Below are 10557 nucleotides of genomic sequence, written 5' to 3' on the forward strand. Positions count from 1 at the left end.
CAGAACACTACACTTATAGTTTTTAGAAAATCTCTCCATTATAATTATTTGAATAATATCACGAGTGACTTCTAAATTCAAATTTAGGCTTCAAGTGTCCTTCACCTAGGAAAAATGTTGTGAAAGCCAGGCCATCTGCTAAGGTGGTACAGTTACATTTGGCCCTCAGAATGTATCTGGCGTGCTCTGTTTTAGCACTCTGTTGGATTACAAACCCTCAAAACAAGTTCACCTTGATCTTTCATATTAAGTCAAAGGTACCTCAGGGACAAAATTTGACATAAATCTAAATCTATGACGTTTCCGTCCAAAGCAGGCAGAAATAAAACAGGACTTTGGGTTCGATCACAATAAATCATCAGAAGTACCAGAAACACAAGTCTCTACGCTCTAACATTGGGGAAATATGGCAAACAGTGCCTCTCTTGAACAGAATCAAAATCACTGTTCATCAGTCAACAACAGTATGCCCCTGATGCAGGGCAACCTCCCCACCCTGACCTTATCTGGAAAGATTCGAGTGACGGTAACGTTCTTCCTTTTTCTACTGTCCACAACCTTTAATGCTTCTTTCTTGTTGAAACTTCAGAAGTGGACCCAGAAGAAAGAGAAAGGGAAAAAGCTCTCAAGAATGAAGTTGCTTTTAAAACACCTGACTTTAGCCAACCTGTTGGAGACGCTGATTGTCATGCCACTAGATGGAATGTGGAACATTACAGTACAATGGTATGCTGGAGAGTTCCTCTGCAAATTTCTCAGCTATCTGAAGCTTTTTTCCATGTACGCCCCAGCCTTCATGATGGTGGTAATCAGCCTGGACCGCTCCCTGGCCATTACAAGGCCCCTAGACGTAAAAAGGAACAGCAAACTCGGACAGTCCATGATTTGCCTGGCCTGGATCCTTAGTAGCATCTTTGCTGGACCACAGGTAAATCATTATTCATGAACTTGTTAGGATATGGTGGTCACAGATTTCCTATCTATGCTTGAGCAAAGATCTTTTATCAAAGGCAGTATTGTATTATCTTTACAAGCCTGGACTCTAGAAGTGAGAGAGTCTAACCTGACTGCCCTGCTACCTTGGGCAAATTTCTTAACCTCTCTGGATTTCAGTTCCTTCATTTATAAAACAGGGGTAATACCTACTTCCTGCAATTTTGTAATTAAATGCATAATGTATTAAAGTGTCTAATATAATCTCTGTTACATAGTAAGTGTTCCCCCAAAAATGTAGCTGTTCTCAAAATTAACCTCATCCCATCCTATTCTTCCATCTATTTTTCCTTTTGCTTTGGTTGATAGGCACTGAATGGTTAATTGAGAGAATTTTTAGGAACTATGAAATTTGCATATGTACAAAATATAACTTTTCTTATTTGGGATTTCTTGAGTGGAAACTTAAGAATTTCATTACTTCAGCTTAGGAAGAATTATTCTTGATTAGTATATTGTTCTACAGTATGCAACTGGGTGGGACTGGATAAAAAGGAAAACTGAGAAATCTTGGACTTTTAGAAATTTAAATATTTCCCTCAGATTAGCTTGAGTTTTGCTGGAGTTAGGCTGTTGGCAAAGCTTTGTGACTGCTGGTGTGGGCACAGGCCCTCTCTCAGAGAATGCAGACATCTCTCCAGTTTGCCTTCATTATAGACAACCTTGCTAATTGACTTGCAGAATCTGCCCTTACAACAGACAGATCTCTGAAGAAAAGGACAAATTCTTACAAATAACAAAGATCTTTTTATAACTGACGTGTAGCAAGTTGTCTTTATGCTTGTAAATGTATTGTATTGTGAATCCAGGGTACAAAGACGTGTTAAGAAGTAAAGTCAGAGTTAGCTAGAATTGTCCAAAAACTTGCCTCTACAAGCAGAAATTTATCTAGACATTCTAAACTGGACACATGGTTTAAAACAAAAAACAAAAAAGCTGCCATGCAGAACTCACTAAACATGAAGCTACTTCAAAAAGCTCATGGAAAAATAGAACTGAATGATAATATGAATCTTTCCATGAACTTTTTGAAGTACCCTCATAGTGGAAGACACTAGAAATCTGGGCAACTAAATTCTCTCACGAATTCCTCACTTAACTAATATTTTTTACATAATAGATACATTTAATTACTGCATGTTTTATGGCAGGAGAAATGGGGAAAACTAAGATGCTTTGATTTTCTTGGAGAAAAGTACATTATAACTCACAAAGTGACTGAATATACAAGAGTAGGTTTAGCAAATATATCACTTGAAATGAGGTTATTTAGCTAAGGCTTATGCTCTTGAAATTTTCCATTTTGTTTCTTTAAAGTATGAGCGCTCCTTATTGGTTGGTTTTCTTAGAGAACATAAACACAAATTAGATTCCTAACACTGAGCCTGGTACTAATGGAACAAAGAAACAGCCCTCAAAAAAAAATGTAACTCAGTTGTGGAGACAAAACATATATAAAACTAACACAACTAGATACTAAAAACATTTAAACCTATTTTAAGTATAAGAAGATGAAGATATAAGTTTGGATTGAAAAGGTAAAGGAAGGTTTTAGGATAAAGGTAGAATAATAAGCTGAGTCTTTAGGCTGAATGGTATTTGGGTTGAAAAAATAAATCAAGCATCACGTGTATTTGTCAATAAAGTTTTAAAAGAGTGATTAATTTCCAAAGGAAACTTGTTTGGCTGAAGTAAAAGATTAAGAGATGAGAATAGCAAGAAATTAGATTTGGTGGTTGGACCCTTTCCTTTGACCTCATAGCATACTATTTATTTGTCATAAAACATTGTGATTATCTGTATATGTTTGTTTGTCTGTCTTTACCATTAAGGTATGTGTGTCTAAATGCTGGAGACTGTTGTATTCAACTTAACTAATATTCACAGTACCTAATAAGAGACCTATAGTTACTAAAGGTGAGAAAGGGGAAGGGGGAAGAGGGTTAGGGAGTAAATGAGTAAGGGACACAAGAATAATTACGATTTGTAGTGATGAACATGCTAATAATAATATTGATCTGATCATCACATACTGTACACAAATACTGATAATCAACTCTGTACCCCATAAATATACATAATCAAAAATAAATTTTTTAGAAAAAAAAACATTCCTAGCAAAAATAGAAATTAAAAATGTTTAGATAAATGAATGAGTGCATGAATGAATGAATAAAGGGTATTATAGATTTATATTATAAAAGACATTGGTAGCCATGAAAAATTCTGAAATTAATGTGAGGGTCTTATAACCTTTATGAGTACTGTGCAAGGAGTAAAAAGTTTCTTCTAACAAAAATATTTTAAGAAAATTTAACAGGCCCAAATAGAGTAGAATGAAACAGAATATTTTCAAATCATGTGGCAATGAGGTGATTAAGTTTGGGGCTAGAGTGGTATCAGAGGAAATTGATAGTAAGAGAGACATTTCAAACAATAAATAAAACTTGGCAACAAATTGGATTAAGGGAGTTACTAGAACAGAGGAAAATAAAGCTCCAATTTTTTTAGACAAAAAGTTTGAATAGCATAACCATTGAAATAGGTAGGTTGAGAAGACGAGTATTTGTTCGTTTCTCTGCCTGTTTGTCTGTTTGAAGGGAAGGGAAAAGCAGGCTATGAGTAGAGGTAAAATCATTTGCTTTAGGACATGACTGCTGGCAGTAATATCTTTGCATAAGTACAGCTACCTGGAAAGTACCTGGTAATTTGCAATACCAGTGTAGATGAAAGTCCAAACACTGATTTGTGATAATAACTGAATGGCAAACACTCAATTTCATTCTCCTGGAAAGAACTCCCCCAGAAACTTTAAATAAAATATTGATTTGTTAATTCGATTATTTTCATCTAAGTATGTCATGGTGATAATAGAAAGATAATGCCAAATACTTATCTATTTTGATGTAGCAAAAAAGAACATATGAAATTAACTTTGAATTGTTTGGGAATTTCATGTAGTAGTCTGACCTCACACATTACTCTTCCAGAGAGATTTATGTGAATATAAGCCACAGAAAATGATGGTACAATTTTATTTTGTAAAACAAACGACTCATCCTCACTTTCAACAACATTTAAATTTACATATAAAGCACTTTGCTGAAGTTCACTGAAAAATCTCACATAAGTAATCTTATTTGATATGTACATTAACTCTATGAGATAAATAAGAGCCTTGTTATTATCCCCATTTCACGTATAAGGGAACTGAAGTATAAACTGGTTAAAGCAATGGTATTTAAACCTTTCTGGTGATAACCCAAAGTAAGAAATACTTACTACATCAATGAGATCTACTCTGTCTCTCTGTCTCTCTCACACACACATACAACTGAGAAAAGGTTTTCGTGAAATAAATTCTATTGTGTTTCATTTCATTTTTTTCTATTTCTTTTTTTTTAAATTTTAAACCTGGGTCATAATTGATTATACATATTTATGGGGTATAGAGTTGACTATCAGTATTTATATACAATATGTGATGAGCAAATTAGTATTAGCACATTCATCATTACAATTTGTAACTATTCTGTGTCCGTTACCCAATTTCTCCCAAACCCTCCTCCCACTCTTCCTTCCCACCTTTAGTGACCATAGATCTACTGTCTCCCTCTGAAAGTTCAACATATTATTGTGGTTTCTCTCTCTCTCTCTCCCCGCCCCACCCCCACCCCAACCCCCTTTCTTTCTTTCTTTCCTCCCACTTACGAGTGAGGACATACAATATTTTTCTTTCTGTGCCTGGCTTTTTTAACATAATTTTCTCCATGTTCATCCATGTTGCTGCAAATGGCAGAATTTCATTTTTTTTTAATAGCTGAGTAGTATTCCATTGTGTATATATAGCACATTTTCCTTATCCAGTCATCCATAGATGGACATTTAGGTTGGTTCCTTATCTTGACTATTGTAAATAGAGCTGCAAAGAACATAAGAGTGCAAATATCTCTTCAACATGATGATTTCCACTCATCTGGGTATATACCTAGAAATGGGATTGCTGGATCATATGATAACTCTACTAATTGTTTGAGAAACCTCTATAGTGTTTTCCACAATGGCTGTGCTAATTTGCAGTCCCACCAACAGTGTAGAAGAGTTCCCTTTTCTCCTCATCCTTGACAGCATTTGTTAGTCTCTGTCTTTTTTATTGTAGCCAATCTAACTGGGGTGAGAGGATATCTCAATGTGGTTTTGATTTATATTTTCCTGATGATCAGTGATGTTGAGCATTTTTTCATGTACCTGTTGGCCATTTTCATGTATTTCTTTGAGAAACGTCTATTCAGCTCCTTTGCCTATTTTTTAATTGGAGTATTTGTTTTTTTACTGTTGTTTGAGTTTCTCGTATATTCTGGATATTAATCCCTTGTCAGATGTATTGTTTGCAACTATTTTCTCCCATTTTCTAAGTTGTCTTTTCACTGTTGACTATTTCCTTTGCTTTGCAGAAGCTTTTTAGTTTGATTAAATCCCATTTGTTCATTTTTTTTCCTTTGTTATTTGTGCTTTGGGGGTCTTATTCATAAAGTCTTTGCCCCATCCTACATCCTGAAGTGTTTCCCCCTATGTTTTCTTTTAGGAATTTCATAGTTTCAGGTCTTATACTTAAGTCCCAATCCATTTTAAGTTGATTTGAATACATGGCAAGATGTATGGGTCTAGTTTCATTCTTCCATACAGATATCCAGTTTTCCCAGCACCATATACGAAGAGGCTATCTTTTCCCCAATGTATGTTCTTGGTGGCTTGTCAAAAATCAGTTGGCTGTAAGTACATGGATTAATTTCTGGGTTCTCTATTCTGTTCCATTAGTCCAAGGGACTGTTTTTTGCCAGTGTTTTGGTTACTATAGCTTTGTACTATACTTCGAAGTCAAGTAGTGTAATGCCTCTGGTTTTATTTATTTTTTCTCAGGATTTGGGGTCCTCTGTTGTTCCACATGAACTTTATGATTTATTTTTACATTTCTGTAAAGAATGTCATTGGTATTTTAATGGGGATTGCATTGAATCTGTACATCACTTTGGGTAGTATTGACATTTTCACAATGTTAATTCTTCCAATTCATGAACATGGAATTTTTTTTATCTTTTGATGTCCTCTTTAACTTTTGTCAGCAGTATTTTGTAGTTCTCATGGTAGAGATCTTTCACCTCTTCGGTTAAATTTATTCCTGGGTATCTTATTCTTTTGGTAGCTATTGTAAATGGGCTTTCTTTCTTGATTTCTTTTTCTGCTTGTTCATTGTTGGTGTATAAGAATGCTACTGATTTTTGTGTATTGATTTGGTATCCTGCAACTTTATTGAATTTGTTTATGAGTTCTAGGGGTTTTTTGGTAGAGGTTATGGGTTTTTTTATACATAGGATCTTGTCATCTGCAAACAGTGACAATTTGACTTCATCTTATCCAATTTGGATGCCCTTTATTCCTTTCTCTTGCCTGATTGCTCTGGCTAATACTTCCAATACTATGTTTCAACTATTCCCTATTCAGGATGATACTGGCAAAGGGTTTGTCATATATGGCTTTTATAGTGTTAAGATACTTTCCTTCTATATGTAATTTGTTGAAGGTTTTTATCATGATGCTGAATTTTGTCAAATACTTTTTCTGCGTCTATTGAGATAATCATATGGGTTTTGTCCTTGCTTTTGTTGATGTGGTATATCACATTTATTGATTTGCATATGTTGAACCATCCTTATATCCCTGGGATGAATCCCACTTGATCATGGTGTGTAATCTTTTTGATGTGCTGTTGTATTTTGTTTGCTAATATCTTGTTGGGGATTTTTGCGTCTATGTTCATCAAGGATATTGGCCTATAGCTTTCTTTTTTTGTTGTGGCTTTGCCTGATTTTGGTATCAGGATGATGCTGGCCTTAGATAAACAAAACAGACAAGCCATTGGCCAGACTAGCTAAAAAAAAGAAGAGAGAAGACCCAAATAACAAAAATCAGAAATGAAAAAGGAGACATTACAACCAATACCACAGAAATACAAAGAATTGTTAGAGACTATTATAAACGAATATACACAAACAAATTTGAAAACCTGGAGTAGATGGATAAATTTCTAGACACATGCAAACTACCAAGACAGAACCAAGAAGAAACAGAAAACCTGAACAGACCAATAACAAGCAATGAGATTGAAGAAGTTAATCAGCAGTCACCCAACAAAAAAAGTCCAGGACCAGATGACTTCACTGTTGAATTCTACCAGACATTAACACGAATCCTTTTCACACTATTCCAAGAAATTGAAATAGAGGCCATTTCTCCCATTTCATTTTTAATGTTGACAACTCACTGATGAGTACATCCTATGGTATGAAATACACTGATTTAAAAAGATTCATTGGGATTCCCAATCTCACTTGGCCTGTTGGACTCATGTCTTTTTATTAGGTCCAGTTTTTCTTTCATTATAGCTCTCTACTATCTCTCTGAATAAAAGAGGTTTCAATCTTATGACTAATGTTACCTATATTTGATGAGGAAGACAAGAGATAAAGAGGGCTTTTTATTTCTAGACTGTGACACATGATGTGTCTCATGCTTCACCAGCTTTATGGACAAGCCCATTGACAAAGGCACATCCTGTCATAGCTAATTAACTTTAAAAGGGCAACTTTAATTTTCATCCTTTGGTGCATATGTTCATGTTCTCTTACTGGAGTAAATCATACCTCATTAAAAAGAAAACAACACAAAAGAAAAAAACTTAACGAACTAGTTGTCACAACTCAGGCCTGTAAATCTGGGACTTTATGACATTTTGCTTAGAGCTCAGAATAACCAAATTTCAAGTCGGCCACCTTAGCTTTCCACCTTCCTGATTATTAACCTTAGAAGCTAAGTTCTATGATGGTTTTAGTATATTTTTCACAAGTTTCAGCATAGTGTAGCACAGAAACTTTCAAACTTTTTGCTAGTAACAGAATTTTTTTAAAAAATTCCTATGTGAAGCCCCAATAAATGAAACACATGTAAGTAGATCTGCTTTAGTGAAAACAGGGATAAGGGAGAACTTGTCCTTCACTCAGCTATTCACTAGCTTCCAATCACAGTCCCTTAAAGCTCAGATCTCCCTACAACAAAGTTTGAAAGCCAACAGGATAGTAGAAGTAGCACAAGTACTAGATTTAAACAGACTTGGACTCAAATCTCAGTACTGTCTCTTATCAGCTATGTGACTCTGAGCAAATTATTTCAGTTTAAAAGGATGATTATAAAGAATAAAGCATACAATATGTAAAGTGTCTAGTACAAGACTCTATCCTTTAATTTTAGACAATTAATGTTCATTTCCTTCTCCTTTCTTCTTCCCTTTCTTGTTTCCTTCATAATAGGGTTTTTGAAGTCAGGAAAGAAAAGGTATGAAATAGTATGAAAATGGTTGGTTCTTCAAGAAATAGCAAAAAAAAAATTGCTTATATATAGGTGAATTATTTCAATTTTCTCAAAATTATAGCATGCATTCTGATTGATCAGTAAATTTGGCCAAACTACTAACCTAATCACAAACTATCCTACTTATTCTGAAAGCTATACATGCCTTGCATGTATAGCTTTAATAATTCACGTCTTGAGTGTATTATTTCTAAAGGTAGGAAAAGGGAAAGGGAAAGGAAGAAGGAAGGAAGGAAAAAAGAAAAAAAAAGGAGGGAAGAAGGCAGGGAGGGAGGAAGAGATGAAACAAACATGCCCCGGGAGTAGCTCCGATTTAAGACCATCTGTGGTTAGGCTAGTAACTATAAATTGAGGAGAAACCATTTCCTAAATTGGTGTGTCTGTAGCTAATTAAAAATCACATGATTTCTAATGAGACTCATCAAAGACCACAGGAATTCCAGAATAGTATATTATTTGCAGAAAGACTTCATATCACTAGCTTATCTGTGTTTTATGGGGCATTACATACTGACAGCTTTTAAATTTTATAGTTAACCCAAGCCTGCAGGAAAGAAATATGAGCCACTCCTTAGTCTTTGTTGTAGAGATGTGGTCTGAAGATGTGTGGAGGCTTGCCTTGACACATAAGGAATTTACTGGTGTGTAATGTACTTCTAAACTTGGCAAGCAGTTTAAATTCAATAAATACTTATCACACATGTACAATATGCCAAGCATTGTGCCAGAACATAATAGTAGCATGCTAATAGCAGAAATAACAACAATAATGATGATGATGATGATAAATAACAGTTGAGGACACAAATATTTGCCAGGAATTGTGCTAAATGCTTTTACATGTATTATTTTATGTAATGCTTCCAACAACCCTGTAAATTCTGTACAATTATTATCTTTATTTTACACAGGAAGAAACTAAGCCTATAAATATTATATAACATGCCCAAGATTACTGTCTAATAAGTGGAGATAGAACCACTCACTGAAAGTAAAGTGAATCCCTGTATTAGCTATTTAAATGAACATGGCCTTGGAGCACAAAATAAACTGAATGAAGACTAAAACCAATTAATTTTAATTTAAAATTTAGTCTATCTTGTATTACAGGTATCAAATTCATTCTATATCTCCACTACCAAATATTAAATTCCCTGATAGAAGAATATATCTCATTCATCTTTTATGACAGAAAACACCTGGTGTAGTTATTTTTGCCAAGGAGTTGCTTAAAAATATAAGCATTTGTTAAATAAATAAAGATGATGATAATTAACTCAAATCATAATAACTATGTTTCAAAGACACTACTATTGAAAGTTTCATCATTAAGGCTTAAAAACATGAAATAATAAGGTGAAAATGTGTACCCGTGCAGTGTAGAAAGTCAAGCTCAGATCATCTGGTTCCAAGTCCAATTGGGGAGGTGGGAAGGGAAGTAGTTAAAGCTTTAAAGAAATATAAGATTCTCAGGTTCTATGGTAAGTAACCCTTCCAAACACTTCAACTACCAACATCTGTTGGGTCTATTTCAAAACTGAACTTTAAATAAAGTCAGATTACAGAGAAGTATGAAAAAGTGAAAGGCTTACTTTGTAATGAGGAAAAAAGTTGGTCTGGATAAAATTAGCTGAATGCACTTGTTTGGGTTTCTTGACATTAAGATTGATAATATGATCATTAGACGCCCTCTAGTGGATTAAAGTTTCTTTTTTTCCCCTTGAAGACGATAAAAGATCTAAAATGAAAATCAACTTTTTTACTTACAAATATAAGAAACAGGATTATTTTTCCTACTCTACAAACAAAGAAAATAAATATTTTACAGTATTCTTTATTTTTTTTAAAAAAAGGTGCTATTTCACTCCCACTCCCATCACCCCAAAAAGGAAAGAAACTGTGGACGTGTTAAATAAATTAAATTTAAAACTTTTAATTCAATCAAAAACAAAAATAGCATAAATACTATCTCTCATTTGCTTAAAATAAAAGAAATTCTGTAACTTTTGTTTGAATTTATTCACTATTTGCTTTAAAATGCTTGAGCTCTCATCTTTTCATTTTAATAATGCTTCACAGTAAAATGAAGTTTTTCAGTGGAAAAGCTTGGAATGACTACATAAGAAAGGTTCTTGATGA

At 34.1% G+C, this 10557-nt stretch overlaps 1 pseudogene across 1 annotated transcript; it reads left to right on the forward strand.

The window, feature by feature from the left end:
* Positions 1 to 372: 372 nt before the first annotated feature.
* LOC103597084 lies at positions 373 to 946 on the forward strand (annotated as a pseudogene). The gene has a single exon (XR_551085.1). The product of XR_551085.1 is annotated as a gonadotropin-releasing hormone receptor pseudogene (transcript).
* Positions 947 to 10557: the final 9611 nt, after the last annotated feature.

This window comes from Galeopterus variegatus, unplaced genomic scaffold, assembly GCF_000696425.1.
Source record: "Galeopterus variegatus unplaced genomic scaffold, G_variegatus-3.0.2 Scaffold2189, whole genome shotgun sequence".
In the NCBI taxonomy this organism is placed as follows: Eukaryota; Metazoa; Chordata; class Mammalia; order Dermoptera; family Cynocephalidae; genus Galeopterus; species Galeopterus variegatus.